General features: G+C 42.1%; 1 long non-coding RNA gene and 1 pseudogene across 14 annotated transcripts in view; both read right to left on the bottom strand.

Annotated features, from left to right (window-relative positions):
* Positions 1-4,376: 4,376 nt before the first annotated feature.
* Positions 4,377-4,487, bottom strand: LOC120885111 (small nucleolar RNA U13; annotated as a pseudogene).
* Positions 4,488-20,071: 15,584 nt separating this feature from the next.
* Positions 20,072-26,778, bottom strand: part of LOC106144768 (uncharacterized) — a 56,099-nt gene continuing 49,392 nt past the window's right edge. For 10 of the 14 annotated variants that reach the window (XR_013428890.1, XR_013428888.1, XR_013428886.1 and 7 more), the window contains exon 6: positions 25,957-26,271. This is a non-coding gene — a long non-coding RNA (uncharacterized LOC106144768). Of the gene's footprint in view, positions 26,272-26,778 lie in introns of all 14 variants that reach the window. The other 4 variants (XR_013428897.1, XR_013428896.1, XR_013428895.1 and 1 more) reach the window with 1 other exon arrangement.

Raw genomic sequence — 26,778 nt, 5'->3', positions numbered from 1 at the left:
TCCATCCTGATAAGACTAGAATTCTGATTTTGTCACCCCAAAGCCATTTACTGTTCCTCTCCAGGTCTAGGTCATCTAAATAAATCCCTTCAGGGTATTTATTTTTAAAAAATAAATAAATAGCTTAGCAGGATAAGCTTCAGTTTCCTCATCTGTATTTGAATCTAGAACTAATAAATGGATTTGTCTCTGGTTAGATGGCCTCCCTTAGATGCTGATTCAGAGGCTCTTGTCTACCCGGCTAACCCCATTTGGGAAACAGAACAGTTGGGAGTTGCTCCCGAAAGGGGTTGAGGGGCCTCACTAACATCTTCCCTACTGTTGGGGGCTTTATTTCATTCAATGATGCTTATTCCACTTTTTTTCCCCTCCTGTTTGAGAACTATTCTCAAGAGAGACAGAGTTGGAAGCAAAACGGAAATTGGACACTTTTTCTTTCTTTCTGATTTGAACACTCCCTGGCAGAGGGGAGTCATTGCCTCCCTTTCCACATGGACTTGATTCCTTTGCAATCAATACTGATTGTGGACTTTGGTCCTCCTGGGGGAGGTGACATACCTGGATCACCATGAAGAAGAACGCAGGTGAATGTGAAGAATCAGGGGGCACCTTGAAGAACTAAGCTCACCTGTCCACTTTGGCTGCTGCCCCGCCCCGCTTTCTTCCTGTTAGGATCATTTGTGATTTCATCATCAGAATCCAGTTGATACTCAGCACGGTCAAGTGAAGGAGGTTTTCCTTAGTCCCTCGTGTTATTGTATTCCCACTAAGCAGCTTCTTGAAACCACCACTTGAACAAGCTCTACCCCATCTCTGGTGCTGGTGACATGGGACAGCTTTGTAAACACTCTGAAATTTTATCAAAGACCTTTGATATTGTTATTTTACATTATTATTTTTTATTTATTGTTATTCTACCCCCAACCAGAAGAAATGGTTTCATCATTTTATAATCAAATAGCATCTGCAAATGTCAGCCATGGGGTGTGTAATGTATTATGTATGTATAATGGGTAGTAATCTATTGTTAAGACAGAAAACTCCTAATGATGTAACAGGTCCCCAACCTCACCACCTTCTATTTCATGTTCTCTCCAATGGTATGGAATAATTCGGTCTTTCTTTCAGAAATGCCTGGCTTCTCTTTGATGTCCCCTACCTGAGGAACACCCCTGTAATTACCCAGGGTGACTCACAGAAGCAGATCCGGGGTCCAAGTGGCCAGAGAGTTTGGAGGGACATGTTACCAAATAAACAGGGTCCCAAAGTGACTGAGCTGCCCTTTCTCAGGCAAAGAGGGTAAAATTTGTCCTTAAGCTCACCCCTCTGCTCCAAAAACTGTCCCCCCCAAGCCCAAATACTGAGTGGCTCTGTCTCACCGTCTGGTCACCTGGGCCTACCTCAGAGTTCTCTCTCCACATTCGTCTCCAGGTGTCAGCAAGTAAATTAGCCCAACACTAATGAAGGCATTTTCTGGTGAGACAGACAAGCTCCAGGAAGGCGGGGGCAGGGGGGGGGCGGGGGCTGAACCTGAGAACACAATGTGTACAATCCCCAGGGGGAGGACTAGCTCAAAGAGTGCAACTCAATAGCATCTCAATTAACCAGAATCTTCGTTGAATTCTTTTTATGAAAAGTATAACTTCGGGCTGGGGATGTGGCTCAAGTGGTAGCGCGCTTGCCTGGCATGCTTGCGGCCCGGGTTCGATCCTCAGCACCACATACCAACAAAGATGTTGTGTCTGCTGAGAACTAAAAAATAAATATTAAAAATTATCTCTCTCTCCTCTGTCACTCTCTTTAAAAAATAAAATTCTCTAAAAAAAAAAAAAGTATAACTTCAATTGCCAAAAAGTATTTTAGCCACTTTGAAGGGAAATATTACTAAGATTTGGCTCACAATTTGTGATATCTTAAAAAAAAAAAAAAAAAAAAAAACAACTTCTTTTCCTGCTGCAGTGATTGAATTCCTTACAAGCATTCCCTATGAAACTGGACCCTAATGGAATTGTGCTTCTATTTTGTTGTTCTCTATCCTTCCCTACAGCTTCACCTTCCTCTTATCTACAAGTCTGTCTGTAAAGCCACCTGCTGCCTCTGCCACTTTACCCAGCTGTCTTCACCCCCACCCTACAGAGGTATCAGAAGAGTTTGAGGCCCCAGAGGAATAAAGCACCTGGTTTGGATGCAGGAATTTTGCTTTAGCTATTTCTTAGGGTCCTGCTTTTCATAACATCCAGTTCAGTGATAAAATCCAAAGGAAGATGGGGCATGAAGACTCATGTGCTCCCAGGAGGCTCCTTAAATATATTTATCATCTGTCCTCTGGCCAGAATGACAGCTCCAGGTCTTGCTCTTCTCCTCCTTACCCCTTCCCCACCCTTGTCCTTCTTCTTTCTAGATGGAGGTCTCACTATGTTTCCCAGGCTGGCCTTGAAATCCTGGGCTTAAGCAATACCCCTGCTCAGCCTCTGTTTCTATTTGTCATTGGTGGCCCTGCTAGGTCAGTAGTACAGCTACCCCCTACTAGGACTGGAAGGTCCCTCATCAAGGATGAGGTATGCAGCTTGTGACTCTGACCCTGAGCTGGCATCTTGCTCTTGAGTGTCTAGAATGCTTTGTGGATTTCAGTCTCTTGAGACCATATCTGTGACTATGGCCATTTTATGGCATGACCAACCAAGGCACATAAAGAAGACTTTCTGGAGAGCAGGGCCTCACCAGGAGGCCACCAGCACAGACTGGGCGCCCACTAGCCCTCTCTGTGAGGAGCCTGGAGTGCCATGTCTGGACAATGCTGGGACAGGAAGACAAGCTGCTCATCCCAGGTTTGGACCTGCCTGGAGTCTGGTCAGGGATGGCTGTCAGGGCTGGAATCAGAGATGAAGCTATAATCTCATGCTATGCTTTTCTCCCTGTGCGTTGTGACTCATTGGTGCATTATGAAATCAGTTCCATGGGTCATAATCAACATTTTTCTTTAAAAAATAAATGTAGCAGAAAGTATCCACATGCTTCATTTGTGTATTAGTGAAGGTAAGTATTATATTTATAAAACTTTGTTTTTGTGTTGTATATATAGGAATATGTGCTGTGGTTGGTACATGAGATATATTTATTTCTCACTGTGAGAAGTAGCCAGAGGTTGGGTGCAGTGGTGCACACCTGTGATCCTAGCGACTCCATGAGGCTAAGGCAGGAGGATAGTGATTTCAAAGCCAGCCTCAGCAAAAGTGAGACCCTAAGCAACTCAGTGAGACCCTGTCTTTAAATAAAATACAAAATAGTACTGGGGATGTGGCTCCATGGTCAAGTGCCCTGAGGTTCAATCCCCAGTACCAAAAAAAAAAAAAAAAAAAGTAGCCAGAGAAGCTGAAATACAATGTCGTGTAGCCACATCTTCCTGAGACCTATCACCACCCCACCCCTCACTCCTAACTAGGAAGCCAATGGAATCTGCTCAGAGCCCTAAAACTGTCTTCACCTCATAGGGACAGAAGAGTCAGGAAAGGCTTCTTGGAGGAGATGGGGTTTGATCCATGACCAGGAGTAGGGAGGGGGATGCCAGGGCAGAAAGGCTCAGGTGACCTTCCAGGAGTTGGAAGAGTGGGAAAGACAATGGCTGGGAGAGGTCATGGGGTATGGCTGACATACCTCTGTTCTTGTCTTGCCTCTCAATTCAGGCAAGACAAGAACAGAGGACAGAGAGATGGCAGGAAAAAAGTTCATTTGATTTCAAAGATCTATATTCAATGTCACCCTTGAGGGGCACTTCATAGTGGGGCAACTGAGTGGAGTGTCAGGCCTAATGTTCCTGTTTCTTGTTGAATACAACATAATGGCATCTGCTTTTCTTTTGCCAATTTGAATTTTAATTAAAATTTAAAAATCCAGAGCCTGGCCAGGTGGTGCACACCTATAATCCTGGTGGATCAGGAGGCTGAGGCAAGAGGATTGCAAGCTCAAAGCCAGCCTCAGCAACTTAGTGAGACCAAGTCTCCAAATAAAATATAAAAAGGGCTGGGGATATGGCTCAAATGGTTAAGCGCCCCTGGGTTCAATCCCTGATACAAAAACAAAACAAAACAAAAAACAGTTCCTTGTTCATGTTGGCCACATTTCAAACATTCAAAAGCCACAGGTGACTAATGGTTATCAAATTGGACAGCACAAAGTAACATTTCTGTCATTTTAGGAAATCCTATTGGATGGTGATGCTCTAGAATAAGCAAGTTAATAATAAATCCACTCCAGTATACCTTCTTTGACAAATGCAACATTTTTCATGATTTCTATTACACCTGCAATCCTAAATGCAAATGCTTCTGAGAAAGGCACTGGAATCCCTTAAAATCTTTTTTTCCCCCTCTCTCTCATGACAGATAGATAATATGCCAATGGGTCAATGTTGTAACAAGGTTCAGAGGGAGGCACATCTCACACAACAGCGTGAACACCCAATCATCACACTATGAACCAAAAAGGATCAGACCTTAAATTCTTACAAAAGAGAAATTAATTGACAGCAGGGGCCTGAAGAAAGCCAGGGTCTAAGGAAACCATCCACCTGTGGCTGGCTGTGACAACACAGGGGATTTCAGAGAACGACACTTTCTATGACTCAGTGTGCTGCTTGAGGATGCTGATGGATCAGGGCGAAGCAAGCAAGCTCCTCTGTTGAGGGATATGAAAAACTTCGTGAGCTTGAGAAAAGGGAATGACCTAAAATCATTATTTACCTCTAGATGAGAAAACTGAGTTTATTTTTCAGTCTTCTATAACATCAGGGGGGTTACTACATGAGAAAAGAGTCTTCTCTATCTCTAGGGAGGGCAGATTAGGTGGACACAGACCTTTGCAGAGGTGGATGCTTGTGAACTTGGCCCTCCTCTGACCTCTACATTCACTCTGTGGAGGCTCTATCCATCTTCTCTGCACCTGAGCCTCCCAGAACTACACTACCCACCCAAGCCTAAAGATCCAAATACTAAGGAACTCAAAGGGAATTATCACAATCTCTGTCCCACCCCCACCCCTCCTCTTCCTGTAGTTCCAATCCTGGCTCATCCTCCACCTGCTCAGCCCTCACCCAGATCAGCACACTGTGAGTCACCCTGACTCCTCTCCATCTTACATCCCCCACCATTATCACCTTGGCCACCTTTCCACTCTAAGTCTGCCCAGCTGGGCTTCCTCTCCAGCCCTGCCCAGATCCTGAGGCAGCTGCACCCTGGCAGGGGCCACCTGTTAGCCTCTTTGCCTCCAGTCATAGCCACCTCCAGCCTGGTGGTTCTTAGCCATGGATGAGCAACAGAATGACTTGGGAATACGTGCAAAATCTAGATCCTGACTCAGGAGCTATCTGGCTGGGTCAAGCACATGTGTTTTGCAAAAGAGCCTCAGGTGACTCTGATGTACACTCTCAGTTCAGAACATGGCCTCCTCCTCTTCATCATCCTTATGAATAACAACAAAAACAGCAATTAACATTTTTTGTGCACTTACATGTAATGCCTCATGTAATCTTCATGACACCCTATGAAGCAGGTTATTGAAACTAAGGAAAAAATTTCCATGGCTAGTTAGGGGGATGATCAGAATATGATCAGACACTCCACTCCATTCTCCATATCCCTTTCTAAAGCCAAACTTGACATGTAGCTCCCCATATAACACCCTTCATGAAATTTCTAGGAAAAAATAAATAAACATAATGGGAGCACATTCATCCCTCAGTTGCTTATTAACTCCAAAAGAAATCTTGCTGGGCACAGTGGCCCATGCCTATAATCCCACAGGTTTGGGAGGCTGAGGCAGGAGGATCATGAGTTCAAAGCCAGTCTGGACAACTTAGCGAGGCACTTAGCAACTCAGTGAGACCCTGTCTCTAAATAAAATATAGAAAAATGGCTGAGGATGTGGCTCAGTGGTTAAGCCCCTTGGTTCAATCTCCAGTACAAAAAAAAAAAAAAAAGAAAGAAAAGAAATATTTTGAGTTTTAAGTGGTTATATAGTGAATATCTATGTAAAAGTTTGCTGAGATATATGTTTAGGATTTTTGACTTTATGTTTGTTATTCTCCATAAAAAAAAATCTTGAAAATAGGTTAAAAAAAAAAGGCTACCAAATGTGAAATAGTTCAAAACATGGGTCTACTAAAGAAACCATGAGAAAGCCATCTGGCAAGAATACAGATAAGAAAAGATTTAAAGATGTCCTAAGTGCACCCACAAAAAATCCTCAGGGGAGGTTGGGCATGGACAGAGCATGGACTGGAAGATGGGTACCATGCACAACTGTCTGAAAAATCCCACCACAGGATGGCTTGGCGACAGTGGGGATCCAGGGCAGATGCAGCAGCAGCAGCACAAGGGCTCTGAGAGTCCACAGACTGTCTTTGGGCCAGAGGCTATGGGCAGCCCCATGGAGAGATCAATGACAGTAAAGAGCTTATGCCTGACCAACCAGGTGCTATCTGCACTGGGAATAAAGTCCAACTCTACAAAATCCAGCTCCTGCTGATTTGGTGCTGAGGGACTCAAAGGGTCCAAGTGGGGTCACCTATGTTCCTAGCTCCACTGAGCAATCCAGAGACACAGCTGTGGTAAAGTGATTTTGAAACCCATCCTCAAAGAACAAAAACAATTCTGAGAAAAAGCATTGTGAAGCCTGCCTCACTCTAGCACCTATTAAGGTACACTTAAACTGTGCCCCATAATGATGCTGCTCTAGAGCTACTCCATGGAACCTACCAGAAGGTCCTGGAGCTGACCTAGGGGAAAAAAAAAAAAGCCACCAATATTAGGATATAGTGAATGCAAATACACAATTCTGTAGCAGAAAAAGCCTGAGTCTAACACAAAGCCAGAAATCAGTTCAGTCCTGTTGATCCAAATACTAGTGAATTATCCCACAAGGAAACTCCACTCAACAAGCCCAAAGGGAACTGTCCCAATCTCTGCCCTGCCCCTATTGCTCCTCTACCTGTAGTTCCAATCCTGGCTCATCCTCCACCTGCTCAGACCTCACCCAGGTCAGCATCCTGTGAGTCATCCAGACTCCTCCCCTTTCCCTGCTTCCTGCCCACGATCACCACCTCCTCCACCTGAGTCTGGCAGCTGGGCTTCCTCTCTAGCCTTGCCTCATGGGCCTCATCCTGATGCAGCGGCATCCTGTCAGGGGCCACCTGTTGGCCTCCTTGCTTCCGGTAAAAGCCACCTCCAGCCAGTGATTTGGAAGACTACCTAAATTACATGGACATTTTAGATTATAAATACTTTATAAATGAACAAAACTAAATAACAAATGATAATCTAGAATAAAATATTTATAACATATGAAAAACAATGAGTTAATAGCCTTAAAACATACTAAGTACTCTTATAAATAATTAAGGCAAAAGGAATATACCCCATGAAATAATAAAAAATAAATGAGCCAGGTGCTGTTGTGCACACCTGTAATCCTAGCAGCTCAGGAAGCTGAGGCAGGAGGATCCAGGGCAGATGCAGCAGCAGCATCATGGTACAAAGCCAGTCTCAGCAACTTAGCAAGGTCCTCCTAAGAAATTTAATGAGACTCTGTTTCAAAATTTAGAAATCAAAAGGGTTAGCAAGATAAGGAAAGAAAGAAAGAAAGAAGATATAGAAAATAGAAGACTAGAGAGTACATAATCAGACAATTCATCTAAAAAGAATCACCAGTGACTAATTGGCCTGTAAAACCAAGTAATAAAGTAACAAAAAGAAATCAAACTAAAGTTATAATGAAATATCATTTTTTCTTATCAAATTTACAAATTTTTTAAAATTGTCAATATTTCGTGATGGAAAAGATGTAGTTAAAGAGCTACTTTCATAGGACTGATGGTGAGCACCTATGCTGATATGCCTTTTTGGAAGGCAATTTAGCAATATGTATCAAAACCTTGAAAGTGTGCATGTTCTTTGATCTAGCTATTCTCCTTACAGACCATATCCAATGGATAAAAATAAAGGTGCACCCAGTGTCAGTATATATAATAGGTGCAATTGTTAATAACCTTAAGTGACAAAAATAAAAGATTAGTTAAATCATGTTCAATACACAATAAAATATGAGAGATTCATAAGAAGTTTATTTATGGACAAGAAAGAATGTTCACAACATATTGATAAGCATGAAAAGCAAATCACAGAACAATATGTACAATCTGAAAATTTTCTTCCTGTGTTTCCTGCTTCTTGAGAAGAAGTATTGCAGTGTGTCCTGGCAGAAATCTCACAGGAAATGCAGACCCCACCACAAGTCCACCTCACCTTTCATCTGGTGGAAAGTCTGCCTCTAAGTCCTACTTGGCCCTGAGCACTCACACTCTGTATTTTGACATATAGAATATTTCTTGTGCTGCTGTTTATTAATCTTGACTCCTCAATTCACTAGAATGTTGCTAAATCTCACATTTCCTTCCTCTCAGTGCCTCCTACAGAACAAGTTATCAGCAAACAGCAGCAGAAGAAAGAATGTATCACTTCTGTGCATGCTCCTGTAGGCTGGCCAAACCCACTGGCTGGCTCCACAAGTGTGGCAACCAAGCCCAGTTCTAGGCCAGGCTTGGGGCTGTGTGTTGTTGGCCACCTATCAATCTAGTTCTATGAAGATGCTTATTGTTGCTAATTATTGTTGAGTGGCAGGGCTGTTTGTTTAAAGCATTAGATTACTGCTCCACACCCAGAGGCACAGCCAATCCTACTGCATCCTATAATTAATGAGCTGATAAGTGTTTCTTCCTTATTTCCAGTGCTAAATTGGCTTTGGACCAACAGACACGCCCACTCCTTCTGCAACCCTCCCCCATCTACAACCTCATGTCTTGGCTGTTGGACGCCCCATATGGAGAAGCACCCTCTTTATCCAAACTGTGGACATGGTCAGAACAGCCGTACGTAAGTCCCTGTGTCCCCACCCAGACTCACCAGCTCCTTCTGGTCCTTCTAAGTGACAGAGTTTCATGACAAGTCTAAGCCAATCTATTACCCAAGAAGCTCACCCTCTAGGCCCAGAAATCCCTACAGGAGGTACAGAAGGGCTCTCCCATTCAAATTCAACAACTCAAATCTCATAGTTGTCTTGAATCCCTGCAATCAGTGCTCACTTGTTATGCCTTCTGCAGGAAAAAAATATAAAAGCCATTGGAAAAGGAGTGGGGGTCAAAATCAGGGAGAGAGAATTGGGCAACTGCTTCTTTTTTCCCCTTCTACAGATATGAACACATCCTGGTGTTCACAAGGTCCAAAAAGGAGCAGAGAGGGAAGTCCTGGAGCATTTGCCATGAGCACATGTAAGAGCTTTATGAAGGCCAAGCTTGGCCTACCCCCCACTGGGACTTTGGGCAAGGTATCTGATCTCTGGATTTAGCTTTCTGGCCTGTAAAATGGGACCACAGCAGTGGAACATGTCACACAGAGTTGTCAGGATTAAATAAGTTAATGGATGTCAAGCACTTAGAACATGCCAAGCATGGAGTAAGGAACAACATAAATTTTGGCCATTGTTAATATTGAAAATGTCTTCCTGTGAGTCCCCCGAGCTCTCTCCAGCTTCTCTCTGAGAAAACAGATGCCGCACAGCCAACACAGGGCAAGCTGTTCTCCCTGGTGCTTTGAAACTGGCCACGAAACATTTCTGCAGAAACTCTGCTCTGAGCAGACCTCCAAGGATGTTGAGTTGGCCTAGCCAGACATGGCAGCTGCCACAGGCCTACAAGGCAAGGGCTGTTTGGGGGTGATCCACAATGGCCCCTGGGGAGAGTCCCATTTCCATAGAGACATTCTCCTAAGGGTTGGGAACTGGAAACGGCTCCAATTTCCATAGCAAAGATTTCTTGTTACCTGGGAGCCTGGAATAGGGAACAGAAGGGGAGGGAAGGAGGGACCCACTCCAAAGTAAGTCCTTAGTTTTAAGAGGTTGGGTAATTGGGTGCTGGTCAGTCCATCTCATGGCCTTTCAGACACACTGGTGAGTAGATAGGTTCCCTGGGTCATTAATAAATATTAATTTTCTAGCCGGGTGTGGTTGGCACATGCCTGGAGTCCCAGCACTCAGGAGGCTGAGGCAAGAGGATCACTTATGAGTTTGGGACAAGCCACAGTAACACAGCATGACCCCATCTCAAAAAAATAAAACTGAAAAATAAATATTAATGTTCTTGTGTAATAGGTTCTTTTTCTGCCCTCTGGATCTAGGCTTTCTGAAAAGAAATTTAAATTCCTCTCATCTCCTGCTTTACCATCTCACCTGAGCCGCAGCATTTTCTTGTTTGTTCAACTTACATTTTGGGATCCAGGCACTTTGGCCAGCCTTGGGACTTAGATGAACTGATGTCACTGGTTCCCACCTGACATTACCTCAAGGCTCATTAGAGCTCAGAATGGCATTGAGGGCATTGCTCTTCATCTGTTTAGTGTTATGCTCCCAGTGCTTAGAAAGTGCCTTACACACAGCATGTGATCAGTAAACTGATGTTAAATAAGTGCATGTCGATGCTGTAAAGTCTGTCACCCTCCTTGTGCCCTCCTCCCCCCCCCACACACACACACACAGAGAGCTTCCTCTGTGGCTTCTTCAATCAATGTTTTGTTCCATTTCCAGGTCCACTTGTATCTAATTGTATTGTCTTCAATGTATTTATTAAAATGAACAGATTTCCTGTTTTCTAATTCATTAATTTGTTTTATCTTGTTTTCATCAGTTTGTTTTCTTATGGTTTGTCTTCATTCTTGAGTTTCCAGCTTGTGGAGTTTAATTCCCTTCTTTCTGGTTAATGATAAAACATTTAATTCCAGGCATTTTGCTTGAGACTAGCTGGGCCATATCTAGTAAATTTTGGAGTGTTTTTCACATCCTTAATTTCTCAATAGTCTGTAATGCAGGTAAGGAATGCTTATCTATCCCACTACCCACCCCCAAACTTCACCAACCATCTTCCTGTTCTTTGACAGGAAAACAGTGTCTACTATTTTCTATTTAAAAAAACAAAAATTTTTTTTGTGTGTAAATACTACTTCCACAGCCACTGCCCTTCACACAGCCACCCACCTTTTAGCTTCACTTAACAAAGCCACAGGGGGCAGCCATGTACTGGGTACTGTCTGCCCTCCCATAGCCCAGGGTTCATTTGGGGCTGTATTATTCTTTGTTGTAGGTGCCGTCCTGTAAGTTGTAGGATGTTCAGCAGCATTCCTGACCTACCCAGGAGATGCCAGTAGTGTATGTGTGGCGCCAAATGTGTGTATGCATGCCTGGGCATGTACACGCCACACACACACGCCACTACCATCAAGTGTAACAACCAAAAATATCTCCAAACATTGCCACATGTTCCCTGTTGGGAGTGTCCTTGTCGGAGAACCACTGATATATTCCCATAAAAGCCAGAGGCCATGAAGAAGCCAGGCCACACACTGTGACCACCCACCTCTGTGCAAGTCTGGTGAGCATCAAGGCCTGGAGGTCCTGCAGTGGGCCCCTTGTGGTTAGATGTAGGAGCTGCAGGTGGGGAGGTGCACCTATTTCTCTAAGTGGATGTCCTTTTCTCCTCTTGCAGAAAGAATAGGAAAATGGGGACTAGAGGGCTTCCAGTTAGAAAGTAAGCTCACCTTTAGGAGACTAAGAAGGTATAGAAAAAAGAGAAGGGAAAAACTCCTCTAGCACTCTGTGGCCTTGGCCTTAAAGGGCATGAGCCGGGTTCCCAAGACTCCTGGGAGCCCAGTCCAGTCTGAAAGGGAGAGAGTCAGAAAAAATTCAGAGCTGAAGCCCTGACCACAGCAAGAGAAGATGCTCTTATTTAGTGGGGCCTCTGGGCACAGGGGCAGCAGCAACCCCTCTGTTCTCAGGAAACAAGTGGGCTCCACAATTGATTATAAAAGAAGGAAATTGCTCTCCTCATAAAACAATGTCCCCTCAACAAATGGGCCAAGGACCTGAACAGACACTTCTCAGAGGAGGATATACAATCAATCAACAAGTACATGAAAAAATGCTCACCATCTCTAGCAGTCAGAGAAATGCAAATCAAAACCACCCTAAGATACCATCTCACTCCAGTAAGATTGGCAGCCACTATGAAGTCAAACAACAACAAGTGCTGGCGAGGATGTGGAGAAAAGGGTACACTTGTACATTGCTGGTGGGACTGCAAATTGGTACGGCCAATTTGGAAAGCAGTATGGAGATTCCTGGGAAAGCTGGGAATGGAACTACCATTTGACCCTGCTATTGCCCTTCTCGGACTATTCCCTGAAGACCTTAAAAGAGCATGCTACAGGGATACTGCTACATCGATGTTCATAGCAGCACAATTCACAATAGCTAGACTGTGGAACCAACCCAGATGCCCTTCAATAGATGAATGGATAAAAAAAAATGTGGCATTTATACACCATGGAATATTACACAGCACTAAAAAATGACAAAATCATGGAATTTGCAGGGAAATGGATGGCATTAGAGCAGATTATGCTTAGTGAAGCTAGCCAATCCCTAAAAAACAAACACCAAATGTCTTCTTTGATATAATGAGAGAAACTATGAACAGAGCAGGGAGGAAGAGCAGGAAGAAAAGATTAACATTAAACAGAGACATGAGATGGGAGGGAAAGGGAGAGAAAAGGGAAATTGCATGGAAATGAAGGGAGACCCTCATTGCTATACAAAATTATATATAAGAGGTTCTGAGGGGAATGGGAAAATAAACAAGGAGAGAAATGAATTACAATAGATGGGGTAGAGAGAAAAGATGTGAGGGAAGGGGAGGGGGGTAGTAGGGGATAGGAAAGGTAGCAGAATACAACAATTACTAATAGGGCATTATGTAAAATTGTGGATGTGTAACTGATGTGATTCTGCAATCTGCATTTGGGGTAAAATTGGGAGTTCATAACCCACTTCAATCTAATGTATGAAATATGATATGTCAAGAGCTTTGTAATGTTGTGAACCAATAAAAAAAAATTAAAAAAAAAAGAATGATAAGTTTAAATTTTCTGAGAGTTGAATAAAAGCTTATTCATGTATTTTTAAGTGAAAATAAATAAATAAATAAATAAAATATTTATTTATTTCTATATAAATAAATATTTATTTATATAGAAATAAAGATTTCTATTATATAATAGAAAATATATGCACAAAAAGTATATAGAGTTAGAGCTTATTATTATATAAAAAAGCTAGTAAATAAATAGATATGTGACGTAATCTGCAAAGAAATTTTCTAAGGTTTTAACAATAGTTTTATCTAGGGAAAGGAAATGGAGGATTCAAGAACTTCTGCTTTCTCCTTTGATACTGTTTGAATCTCTTATCATGTACACATACTTTTGAAAACTTTTTTAAAAGTACATGCTCATGTACTTTTTCACTGGTGTGAAATTTTTAAGATATATTGTTTGGATAGGGATGTGGCTCAAGCGGTAGCGCGCGCGCCTGGCATGCGTGTGACCCGGGTTCGATCCTCAGCACCACATACCAACAAAGATGTTGTGTTCCCCGAGAACTAAAAAATAAATATTAAAAACTCTCTCTCTCTCTCTCTCTCTCTCTCCTCTCTCACTCTCTCTTTACAAAAAAAAAAAAGATATATTGTTAATTTTTAAGTGGCAGAATATGAACAGTACATGACATCTGAATCTTAATTTACAAACTTAGGCATGCAAGAAATCACATTTTAGTGCCTGTAACTCAATTCACTGCTTATGGGAAGCTTCAGTCCTGACAATAGGAGACTTGATGTCAGACGTGTCTAAATTCTCCTGAATTCTGGAAGAGCCAGGCACAAGCTAGAAAAGGTGAAGGTGAGGCTGGCTGAGGCCAGGTATGGCAGACCCTGCTGCTCTGTGCCTCTTCAGAGCAATCAGGAACTACAGACCAAGTTGCCAGTGACCTTGTGTCCTGCCTTCACCATGACGTCAACTCTCTTTGGGATTTTACTGCCTGTCTAGGCGAACAGGTAGAAAACAAGGTGGAACATTTCTCCTCTTGTGTCTCCTGCCCTTAGTCAGACCGGAAAAGGGAGGGCTTACAAGGGTTGGAGGTCTTTCTACTCCAAAGCAAATTATTCTTCCATCTTGTTTCAAGTCAAGGCATTCAATCTCTGCGAGAGAGCCCTTGTCCTTTGATGAGCTGTTCAGAAAATCTTGAGGTTGCTCTAGAGAATGCTTAAGCTTTCAGGACACAAAAGCCAGAGATACTTGAAAGCTGATTTGGATTTCTAACCTGGGGAGAAGTTCAGAAGTGATGAGCTCCATGAATGTGAGGACAAGAAAGGGGAAAATTCAGGGATGAAAAAAGATCAATTCCACAAATATTATCTCAGACTCACATATGTGTAAGTGCAAAGCAAAAAGTCTGAATGTTTCTACCAAATAATTAATAGTGCCTACTTGGAGGATAGGCTTTTGGATGTGGGGTGGGAGGAAGAGGAGCATTAACTTTTTTTTTTTTTTAGAGAGAGAGAGAGAGAGAGAGAGAGAGAGAGAGAGAGAGAGAATTTTAATATTTATTTTTTAGTTTTCGGCGGACACAACATCTTTCTTTGTACGTGGTGCTGAGGATCGAACCCGGGCCACACGCATGCCAGGCGAGCACACTACCGCTTGAGCCACATCCCCAGCCCGCATTAACTTTTTATTCTATATATTTCTAAACCATTTGGTGTTCAACTATGAAACTGTATTCAGCATTGCTTATATAATTTATTATTGTATTTGTTTTTGTTTTTTTGGTACTGGGGATTGAACCCAGGCGTGCTCTACCACTGAGCTACATTCCCAGTCTTGTTTGCTTTTTCTTCTGAGACTGGGTCTCACTAAGTTGCTGAGATTACTAGTGTGCACCACCACATCAGCTAATTTATTATTTTAAATAAATAAATATTCATGCATACTTTGCCATCAGGCTGATGATAGACGGTGGTGCAGGCCATCATCCCTTTCTGGCACGTTCATGGGCAACCCTTGGGAACCTCTTTGTATGAGGAATTGAGAGACCTTCTGAGAAAGAACTCTTTCTAAGGTAAGAGGGAAACTGGCACAAGGAGCTGATACAGAGACGAAGCTTTGCTCAGTGGGAAGGAGCTGATTCTGAGATAGATTGGTATTTGTGAATTAGATATATCTGCAGGCCAAGTCCATGGCTCTACAAGGCAACAGGGGACCAACAACTCCCAGCACTGCTGCTTTAGTGAGGTCAACTGGCATGCTGCTGACTCCCTAAAGGTATAAGGTGCATGATGGGTGTGGCAATGTCCAGCAGAACTGATAACTCCATGGGGTGTGGTAGGGGCACAGGGAGGTTGCAGAGCTGGAGGAAGGAAAATGATAGGGGTGGAGGTAGTAATAATTTTCTAAAGTTGTCCACTAGGACACAGGAAACACCCACCCTGGGAACAACCAAAATGATCTTGGGGTGAGGGTGTGGGAACTAAGCATGAACTGGGATCCTGAAATAGCAGTCAGAAGCAAGAAAGACATGTGGATGAGCCCTACCAATGTGACACGTGCATGAGTCCAGGTGTGTGCACAGGCAGGGAACACAAGAGAGGGAGCCACAAAGTCTACATGGGCGGGATCAGGAAAGGTCTCCTGAGACAGCTGATGTCAGTGACTCAGAGCTTGATAGATAGGCTATGGGACATTGGATGGCAAGGGTGGAGGAAACCAAATGTGCAAAGGCCTGGAGCTGAGAAAGAGTGTGGGGTTTGGGGAATTGAAAGCACCATAGATTGATTATAGTAAATGAAAGGGTGTGGTAGAAGATGAGGCAACAATGGTTGTGTTCCATGGTAAAGAATTTGGACTTTATCCTGCAGGCAGTGGAAAAGCTCAAAAGAGGTCTGTTTAGCAGGGAAATGAGATGATCAAATTTATCAGAGAGCATTTCACTACCATACTCCCACTTCTCTTAATTCCTATCCAATGAGCAGTCTGAGTGTGAGATTCTCTTCCTTCAGAAAGTGTTCCTTGACCACCCTGGGACTCAGCCAGCTCTCAGCTTACGCTTCTAGAAGTTCCCAAGCACCTGTTCCATCTTTCCCCATTGCACTGCATCTTAATGATCCATACCCTGTACTTTTCCTTCCTCCTCCATACGCCGTGAGTACTGGTGGTAAGGGAACAATGTCTGTTGTGTTCTCTGTTGCATTCCTACACCCTGCACAGTGCCTGCAATGGTAAGTACTTCAATATATACTTATTTAATATGTACTTACTTAATGGTAAGTACTTCAATATATACTTATTTAATATATACTTACTTAATGGTAAGTACTCAATATATACTTATTTAATAAAACATAAAATATGGGCTGGGGATGTGGCTCAAGCGGTAGCGTGCCTGCCTGGCATGCATGCGGCCTGGGTTCAATCCTCAGCACCACATACAAAGACGTTGTGTCTGCCAAAAACTAAAAATAAATATTAAAAATTCTCTCTCTCTCTCTCTCTCCTTCTCTCTCTCTCACTCTCTCTTTAAAAAAAAACAAAAAAAAAAACATAAAATGTGAGACACTCTTATGGTTTCCAACCCTTGGAGTCTAGGTTGGAAATGGTTGGCAGGGGTCCAAGAAGAAGCTCTTGTAATAATTTAGGTGAGAAGTAATGAAGGCCTAACCTAAAGTGGTGGTGATGGAGATGGAGAGCAGGGAGACATAGGGAAAATATTTGGGAGGCAGAATTAATAAACCTAGGTGATTAAACCAGGGTGCCAGATAAGCGAAGGAGGGCTCCTAGGCTTCTGGCTTCAGCAGTTGAGTAGATGAGGAGTAAACCAAGAACTGGCTATTCTGGAAGAGGAGACAATGTGGAGAAAGGGAAGAAGATTCTGGAATCAATTTAGACTGACTTTGACATGCCTTAAGTACATTCAGGTAGAGAGGTCCCAGGTGGAAAGATGAAACTGGAGCTTAGGAAAAACATCTAGATTAAAGAAGAGATTTGGGAGCCATCAGCCTGCAGGTAATGGTTAAAAATCAGAGAGGGGATAAGATCACCCAGGGAGAGGAGGAGAAGGTAAAACAATGGGGATGTCAACCTTTAATTGGTGAGCTGAAGAGGAGTCAGGAGAAAAGAGAAAAAAGCAGGTATGAGATGGAAGAAGGAAAAGAAGCCAAGGTCGTATCACAATTAAGAGAGAAGCATTTTCAAGGACTAGAAAATAGAGTCCAATAGGGTCGAAAACTTGTGCCTCACTTGCAGTAGAGAAAACCAAGGCCCAGGGAGGCTGACTAAAGTGGTAGAGGCCAAATGCAACCAAGGTCTATGGTCACAGAGACTAGTGGCTCTCAAATTGTGACCACCCCCCTTGACTTCTAGAGCACCCAAGACCCTTCCAGGGAGGTCCATAAGGTCAAGACCATTTTCATAATAATGCCCAAAGGTTTTTGAAGTATTCACTTTGTGGACATTTGCCTTTATGTTGCAGAAGCAACAGTGGGTGACACTTATGGGGCCGTAACCCAAATCTCCAAACCGGCACAAAACTTCCTTAAAAGTCATACTCTTCACCCACCATAGTTGCAGTTTTTAAACTTTTAAATTGTTTCATATAAGAATGTCCATAACAGCTAGGTACAGTGGTGCATGCCTGTAATCTCAGCAACTCAAGAGGCTAAGGCAGGAAGATCAAAGTTCCAGGCCAGCCTCAGCAACTTAGCAAGACTCTAAGCAACTTAGCGAGACCCTGTTTCAAAATAAAAAATAAAAAGGACTGGGGATGTGGCTCAGTGGTTAAGCACCTCTGGGTTCAATCCCTAGTACCACATACACACCCACAAAAGTCCATGATAATATTTTAATAACCATTAATTTTATTAAAATTGGACTATTGGGGCTGGAGATGTGGCTCGGCTCAAGCGGTAGCGCGCTCCCCTGGCATGCGTGCGGCCGGGGTTCGATTCTCAGCACCACATACAAATAAAGATGTTGTGTCTGCCAAAAACTAAAAAATAAATATTAAAAAAATTCTAAAAAAAAAAAAACTGGACTATTAATTACTTGTCTTGCTAACAGTCTGCTCATAAAGCAATTTTGAAAACAGAAGTCCAGGAAGAACTTGTACAATTGTTTTTACAAGCTGAACTACCTGTTTTGTTTTGTTTTTTTGTGAACATCATTTTTGTATAAAGGACTGACAGACTATGCTTCTTCATACTCGTATATCTGTCAGATGTTTTCAGGGAAATGAATGAAGTGAGCCTTTCACCTCAAGAAAAACAATTATATGTTGCCAGGTACAGCAGCACACACCTTTAATCCCAGCAGAAGGATCACAAATTTGAGGTCAGCTTAGGCAATTTAGCAACACCCTCTCTCTCAACAAAAAAAAAGGAGGGGCTGGGGATTTAGTGCAGTGGTAGTGATAGAGCATCTCTGGGTTCAATCCCTAGTACAAAAAAAAAAAAAGAAAAAAAAGAACACACAATAGGGAAAAGACAGTTTCATCAATAAATGGCACTGGGAAAATTGAATATACATAAGCCAAAGAATGAAATTAAACCTTAATCTCACACAAAAATGAACTCAAAATGGATTAAAAACAAATGTAAAACCTGAAACTGCAAAACAACTAGAAGTAAACAAAAAGGAAAAAGCCCACAATATTGGTCTGGGCAAAGATTTTCTGAATATGACTCCAAAAGCACCAGCAACAAAAACAAAAATTGACACATGGGATTCCATCAAACCATAATGCTTTTATAAAGAAGAATGAAATTATGTCACTGGCAGGAAACTATGTGAACCAAAATAAGTCAGACTCAAAATTCAAGGGTGGTATGTTTTCTCACATTTATGGAAAAGAAGGTTGGTGGGAGGCAGGATCTCATGAAAATCAAAAGGAGATCAGTGGAATAGAGGAAAAGTACCAGGGGGATGGAGGGGAGAGGGAAAGGGAATACTTGGGAGTGATACTGATCAAATTATTATATTGTGTGCACTTACAAATATGTAACAAATCCCACCATTATGTACGATTATAATGCACCCAATAAAAAATGTGGGAAAAAACCCTAAAGGACAGAGCAAAAAGAAAGAGACAATCTACAGAATAGGGAAATATTTCTGCAAATTATTGATAAATGGTTACTATTCAAAATATATAAATAACTCGACAGGCATGATGACATACAACTATAGTTCCGGCGACCTGGGAGGCTAAAGTAGGAGGATAGCAAGTTCAAGCGCAGCCTAGGAAACTTACGAGAGACCCTGTCTCAAAATAAATAAGAAAAAAGCTGGGGATATTTGTACACTCATGCTTTCAGCAACATTATCACGATAGCAAGCAAGGTACAAGTGTTATCGAAGAATGAACAGATGGGCAAAATATGGAATATACATACAATGGAATGTTGTTTAGACATATAAAGAAGGAAGTTCTGAAACATGCTACAACATGAAGCCTGAGACCACTGTGCTGGGTAACACAGCTGGTCACAGGGAGAGATGCATTCTACGGTTCCACACACTCGGGGTGTCTAATAAGATTCATGGAAACAGACAGTATGGGAGGTGGCTAGAAGAGGGAGGGGAGAAAGGGGAGTTGTTATTTGGTGGGTATAGTTTCAGTTAAGATGAGTAGAGTTATGAAGCTGGCTGGTGGTGATGGTTGCACAATAAAGTAAATATACTTAATACAACTGAACTGTACTCTTAAAATAGTGAAGATGGTAAATTTTATATTATAATCTATTTTACCACAATTAAATTTTTTAAATTATATAATGGAAACTTGATGACCATTGAAAAATGATTTCCCATTACTCCCTCCCTACACCCTCTGATAGCCACTATTCTATTCACTTCCTTATGCCTCATAAGGGTAGAATCATGCAGTGTTTTTCCTTCAGTGTCTGACTTGTTTCCCTTGGCATAGTGCCCTCTAGGTTTACCCATGTTGTTGTAGATGGCATGATTATTGTTAAATTTTATATATATAAATATATGTGTGTGTGTGTGTGTTTGTGTGTCATTTTAGTATGTATATTCTACTGTATGTTTATACTATGTTTTTTTAACCCTTCTATATACACAGTGAATAAGTTTTAGAGATTTATCATACAAAAGAGCCATACAACATTGTCCATATAATTGAGAATACAGTATTGTGCACTTTAAAATATGTTTAGAGGATACATATCATCTTAGGTTTCTCACCCCTCCCACTAAAAAGCCACATACAAACAAAAGAAAACAAGAAAAATTTTGGAATAGATACATTTTGTCTACCTTGATTGGTAGAGAATTGCAAGAGTATTCATGTGTTCAAATTTGAAATGTACACATTAAATGAGTGCTATTTTTTTGTATATTAATTATACCTCAATAAAGCTAAAAGGGAGGAGTAAAATGTTTCTAAGAGCAAAACATCTGAGAACCTCTGATGCAGACTATCTGTTCCTCTCTTCCAGTTCTTGGACCCTGTTTTCAACACACCTACCCTTCCATTTACTTCATTGAATGCAGAATTATAAAACTCCCCAAACAAACTTAGTTGAAGAAATAAGACATCAGACATAGCAAGCTAAAGAGAGAATAAGACCCTCAAAATCATTTTCCTCTAGCAATAGTGGCAAGGCCTGGTAAGTAGCTCTGCTAGGCTAGGCTGGGTTCACAACCCCTGCTTGCAGCCCACCAGTGGGAGAATAATAATGCCAGAGCTTAAACAGGTGTTCAGGTGTCTTATCTCTTTCACATTCCATATCTGATGTGATACAACATGAAGTAAAGGCAGGTGGGGCCATTTTTTTTTTTAATCAGTTACGATTTACAGGGGAGGAAACACCAGTAAATAAAAGAGAGGGCTATAGAGGGGCACTTTCTGTCTGCAGTCCAGGGGTCCCTTCGCCGGGCACTGGCAACAAGATGCCTAAATTGCAAAGCACAGTGGCACATGCCTGTAATCCCAGCATCTTGGGAGACTGAGGCAGGATGATCACAATTCAAAGCCAGCTTCAGCAATTAAACAAGACTGGAGACCCTGTCTCAAAATAAAAAATAGACCAGGAATATGGCTCAGTACTTCAGCGTCCCTGGGTTCAATCCCTAGTACCCAACAGATAAAATGCCACTCAAGCCTGGAGGTCTACCATTAAAACATGCATTTTTTTACTTTATTCTTTGCATTATGTTTATAAGCCATAAAAAACCTTTTTCCATTCTTTTGGGTTATTAGTCTTTTTATTTTGTAAGATAAAGTGACCCTCTATATTATTTTTATTACAGAATAAATATTTAAGTGATTAAAAAATAAAAGCTGTGGTGCATGCCTATAATCCCAGAGGCTCGCGAGGCTGAGGCAGGAGGATCACAATTCAAAGCCAACCTCAGCAACTTAGTGAAGTCCTGAGCAACTTAGTGGGGCCCTCTTTCAAAATAAAATATAAAAAGGGCTAGGGATATTGGTCAGTGGTTAAGCCCGCTGGGTACCCCCCCAAAAAAAGTTAAGGAACTAGAAGACAAATAAGAGATAATTAGAACAAAAGCTGATTTCATAAGAGGCAGATGAGTAACAAAAATTATTATGAAAAAAGACCACAGCATCAAATAAGTGACACTAGGAATGAAAAAGATAAAATAGATATTAAACTATAAAAAATTCTACATTAATAGCCTCAAGACTTTTTTGGGAATTAAAATTATCAACATCAATTAGAAAATAAATAATAGTTTTAGTAATACTTAAAGTCATAATAGAGGTAATATCCTGGAGTTTCCTCTTAAAATACACTAGTTAAGCACTAGTAAGTTGTTCCTCAGATGTGGTCTTCTGTGACAAGAGTTGGAACTTTGGACCTTGGACTTTGTCAGTCTTGTTTGGAAAGAAAGAGGATGTTGAGAGTACAACAGAGAGACTGGTCTGTTCCCTGAAGACAGGTTACTCCAAGGCTGAACCAGGCTGCCAAGACATCCCTGCTCACCTCCTCAAGAGTAGCAAACCACCCACCCTTCTCACAATTCCCTCCTCACTCACTGCTTTCCTTCTTCCCTATTCTCCTCTTCCCCCTCTGAGCCTCCCCTCCTTACCCCCATCCTCTGTTGAAAGAAAAGAATAGCTCCAGGTGCCATGCTATCTCACCCGACATCCTGCCCTCTCCTGGCTCCTGGCAATTTCAGCCTGAAGAATTCAGCAAAGAGGTAAAGTCCTGAGTCCTAACCCTATGTCCGTCTTGGCCCATTCCTCAAACTCATTTCTCAGTATGATATTATGAACAAAAAAGGGACCCCAGGGGTAAAGGATGTGCAGTAAGAGGTGATAGTTGTCTAGCTCTGAGCCCTGGTACTAGAGCTAACCCAAATGATCCATCACTTCGTATCTTGTTCTGTTTGTAATCCAAATAAATGTCTCACATATATAAACAATACTGTGTCTCAAATTTGTCAGTATAGTTGGATGAGTAAAAGTTAAATGTAGTTAAATTTGCTATTCATTCTATTCCATCTGTGAATAACTTAGTATCTCCAGCAATAGACACTATGAGTACCATAGAAAACTATTAAATATTTTAATGACAAAAAGAGTCACCTCCTTCAGGAAAAGAAGGGGATGACCAGTGTACCTGACATTACTGTGGTCAAGTTGATGTCTCTTTATGGTTCTATCCATGGGGTGGGTGGAAAGGAGTCAACACAAGTTGAATTCAGGTAGGAATTCTTCCTTTGTGGATCTTGACAGAGATTTAATCTTGGATTGACCCCCAGCCCTTAGTTGTTCCTAAAGCAGGTAATTCCATGGACTCCTTACGTTGCTCAAAGACTGGGAGATAAGATGGGAATTGGAAGGCAGATATTCTCCGAGATGCCCAACTTCCGCTGATATGTTTGGAGTGACCAGTGTATCCAGATACAGAAAAACTGATGCTGCAATGATGTCAACCAAACCCAAGACCAGGACACATAACTAGGTTTGTTCAAGTACATGAACGAACATAGTTAGGAGGATAAAAATCTGGATCATAGCAGATATTTGGTGGTTCTTACCAAAGTCGATCTTTGGCAAATGTGAATAGAAATCTAGCTCTAGGAAACGAAAAATCCACAAGGGTAAGAGAGAGGTACCACATCATGAACATGAGCCAATTCAGGGAACTGTGACTGAAAATCCCTAAGGTAGGTCCCCAGATACTCCCACCTATCTCATGAAATGCCTAAAATCCAGAATTAGAACTATCGACCTTTAAGCAGGTTAGGCAGGACGGGTGGGGCTAAGTAAGGCTAACTGGAGCTGGGACCAGTATTGTTCTGAACTGCTGACACTCAGCCACTCCAGTACAGATGAGGGCTCTGAGAATGGAGTATGATGGGTATATAGAGGAGTATACAGAAGTAATGATGAAGAATGGTGAGAAAACAACTTTCTAGTGTTACTTGTGACTGAGTCTATTTACCATCTGGACTTCTGGGTCCCCCTCTAACCCTACTGAACTTATTTGGGTTCAGTTTTAGAAATTAGTGAGCTGCCTTCTTCAAAGTATCCACCACTCTCTAACATCAGAGACCTAGGAGGTAGAGGGCTTTCTGCTTGGGCTTTATACAGACTCAAGGGCTGTTAACAAGTGACCAACTCAAAACCTCCTTCTATGGTTACCTCTGGAGGTAATATCATAGGAGGCCTGAGTGTGTTTTTATGTAATCTATTAGGCCCTTAGAAGTCTTCTTTCCAAAAATATTTTCCCTGCTCTAGATCCACCTGGTACCTAAAATTTTACCATTAGGGTCCTTAAAATTGCTTAAAAAGTCTCTAAAGAAATATAAATATAACTTTTAACTAAGAGTAGGAGTAGGGGATTGGTGCAGAGTTACACAAGAACAAATGAGTGGAAGCCCTGAAATTCCTTTATCGGGGGCACAGAGGGCAAAGGAGTGAAGTGTGAGTGGGGAAGTGGAAGAATTAAGGGTGTCTATCTAGAAGCTGTTTTCAGAGAATATATGGTTTGTAACTACACTGCATATTTATTTAGGGTGGCTTTGACTAAGACTGATAGGGATTTGGTATGCCAGACTCTCCCCATAAACCACTCCTTAGCTCCACCACTGCACAAGAAAATAAGCTGACTACAAAGACCTTGGAAATCCAGACACAAAGACCTGGACTTTGAGGGGAGCTGTCAAATTCAACTCCCTCTCCTTGAGCCACTGTGCTTGCCAGAAGCAGGTAAACACAACAGGACTGAGCTAAGGATTATCCACGGGGATCTTGTATCCTCTGAAGGAACTGCTGGCAGCACTCCCACCCATGGAGAGGCCAAAGAAAGAAGTGCAGGACTTTAGGTCAAAAATGGCAGGGAAAAGGCACATAAATTGTGGCTGTATTATCCAGTCACAAGATGCAATCATACTGCCGCTTGTCACATGTCTTTTCCCCTCCTCCTTTGGTCTTTCCCTCTTCTCCTTTCCTCCCCTCCCTTTGCTCTGTTTTGATTTGGTTAAAATAGATGCAAACCCTGGTCTTTTCTATTTTTACTACCCAGCCATTACATAATCCACACCGTAATTGCTGACTTGCAAAACTATTGGCAACAGTAGAAAAACCCTGGAGTTTTAAAAAGGAAAAGGATTATTACAGTACAAAAGCCTTTGGCAGCTTTACTGACTGGTAAAGCATCTGTAATCGTCACTTGCCAGTGGAAGTCACATGGGCCCTGGGAACATCCCCCACACACATACCTCAGGGAAAGTGGGCTAGGGGATGAGAGGCAACCTGGCTAAGAGGAAATGGCAGTGGGTGGGGGCCCAGGCTCATATTTGAGAAATGCCTCACCAAAAAAGTACTCAAGATTGAGTGCCAGATTACCAGGGGTACCTTTTACTGCTTTTGTTTCTTACTAGGGAGTGAAGTCTCCAAAGGCCAGGAGCTTGCCCTCATCAGCTTCCCGGCCTTCCTACAACCTGCAACACATTTCTGCAAAAGTCTGAGGGAGGGAAGACTACCTCAGTTAAATAGGTACCTGACAGACACAGGAGCAAGGAAGATTTCAAACACAAAGAGCTTCTCTGCAAGGCTTTCCAGATATTAAGCCAGAAACACATTATTCAATGATTTCACAAAATGGTCCAATAAAAATATAAGAACTAGTGGTCTGGTAAAGGGTTTCACAACCAAAAAGAAATATTTCACTGAGCCAAAATTCTCTGTATGTTGAATGTGGGTAATGCAGTAGGTTAAGGAGGGTTAATATCTTCTTTCCCTGATTTTGCCAATGTTGCCACATTCCTGACCTGCCCCCCCCCCCAGAATCAAAGTGATCAGTCCAATTTGGATAATTGTATGTGATCATTTAAAATATTTGCCAAATATGATATACTAGACTGGGTGCTGAGATGGAACTGTGAACAACCCAGGTCAATCAGGAAGGCAGGTATTAATCAAAATAAGATACAAACATAACAACACAACCATGATGAAAGGTTATGAAGGGAAAGTATAGGGTGCTAAGGGCATTTAGAACAGTATGACCAGATAGGGTCTGAAGGTTCTTAGAATATTATCCTAAGGACTTCAGGGTTCTTTCAATTTGGCACCTTTGTTTCCTTCTGTCCCCTATCCCTCCCTCCTTCCTATATTTACTACGCCAAAGGTAATACTAAGTTCTTTACATGTGTGGTCTCATTTGATTTTTATAACAAACTCACAATTCAAATTCAGCACTTTAAGATAAAAGGATCTGTTGAAAAAGCTGAACCTAGCCAGGTGCAGTGGCACACACCTGTAATCCTGGCAGCTTGGGAGGCTGAGACAGGTGGATGGTGAGTTCAAAGCCAGCCTCAGCAACAGAGAGCTGCTAAGCAACTCAGTGAGACCCTGTCTCTAAATAAAACACAAAAAATAGGGTTGGGGATATGACTCAGTGAGTGAATGCCTTAGAGTTCAATCCCTGGTACCCCGCATCCCCCACCAAAAAAAGGTGAACCATACCATACTCTCTGTAAGAGAATGATATACCATTTATGACATGGATTAATTAAGACACTCTGGCAGCAGGTGACGATTCAAATCAAACTTCTATAAGGGGAAAAAAAAGGGAAAGTCTAGGTCCACACAAAATAAGCGCCCAGGATTCCACCAATTTAACACATGGTTACATCCAGGTACTCAAGACACCATCTGGTCTCCAGTTTTTGCCATCTCACAGCTCAGCTGTCATCTGTGTTGCCTTCATTCTTGGGCAGTATTCTCCTTAGGGTGACAAGATGGTCCAGCAGCATGGGACTTACATTCTGTAGGGTCAGGGCAATCAAGCTGGAAAGGAAAATAAGAGTGCACTTCTTAATAGTTCTAACAAAAACCCTGAGAGACCTGATTGGCCTGGATGTGGGTCTATGCCCCTGCCTGCCAAGTACTGTTCTCTGACTGGCATATGACTATGTGTCCTCCAAGAGATGAACTTACTCCACTGGAACCAAAAACTTCTGAAAATAGGAAAGGAAGTGGTTCCCCAAAGAAAATAAAATAAAAATGCTCTTATTTAAGAAAGGAGAATGGCGAATAGTCAAAGCTCACTGACCTCTATTGTTCTCAAAGTGGGTGTTGAGACTATACAGTAGGTTCTTCCATTTAAGTTCAGTGTGGCACTGACTAGATTCACACTGCTCAGAGACCATGACTTCTTACTTTAAGATACTCTGAAGGGCTGGGGAGGTGGCTCAAGCAGTAACGCGCTCGACTGGCATGCGCAGGGCGTTGGGTTCGATCCTCAGCACCATATAAAAATAAAATAAAGATGTTGTGTCCACCAAGAACTAAAAA

The sequence above is a fragment of the Ictidomys tridecemlineatus genome, chromosome 12 (genome assembly GCF_052094955.1).
Source record: "Ictidomys tridecemlineatus isolate mIctTri1 chromosome 12, mIctTri1.hap1, whole genome shotgun sequence".
Classification (NCBI taxonomy): Eukaryota; Metazoa; Chordata; class Mammalia; order Rodentia; family Sciuridae; genus Ictidomys; species Ictidomys tridecemlineatus.
The sequence above is the reverse complement of the archived record's forward strand: the minus strand, read 5'-3'. Positions and strand labels throughout refer to the sequence as shown.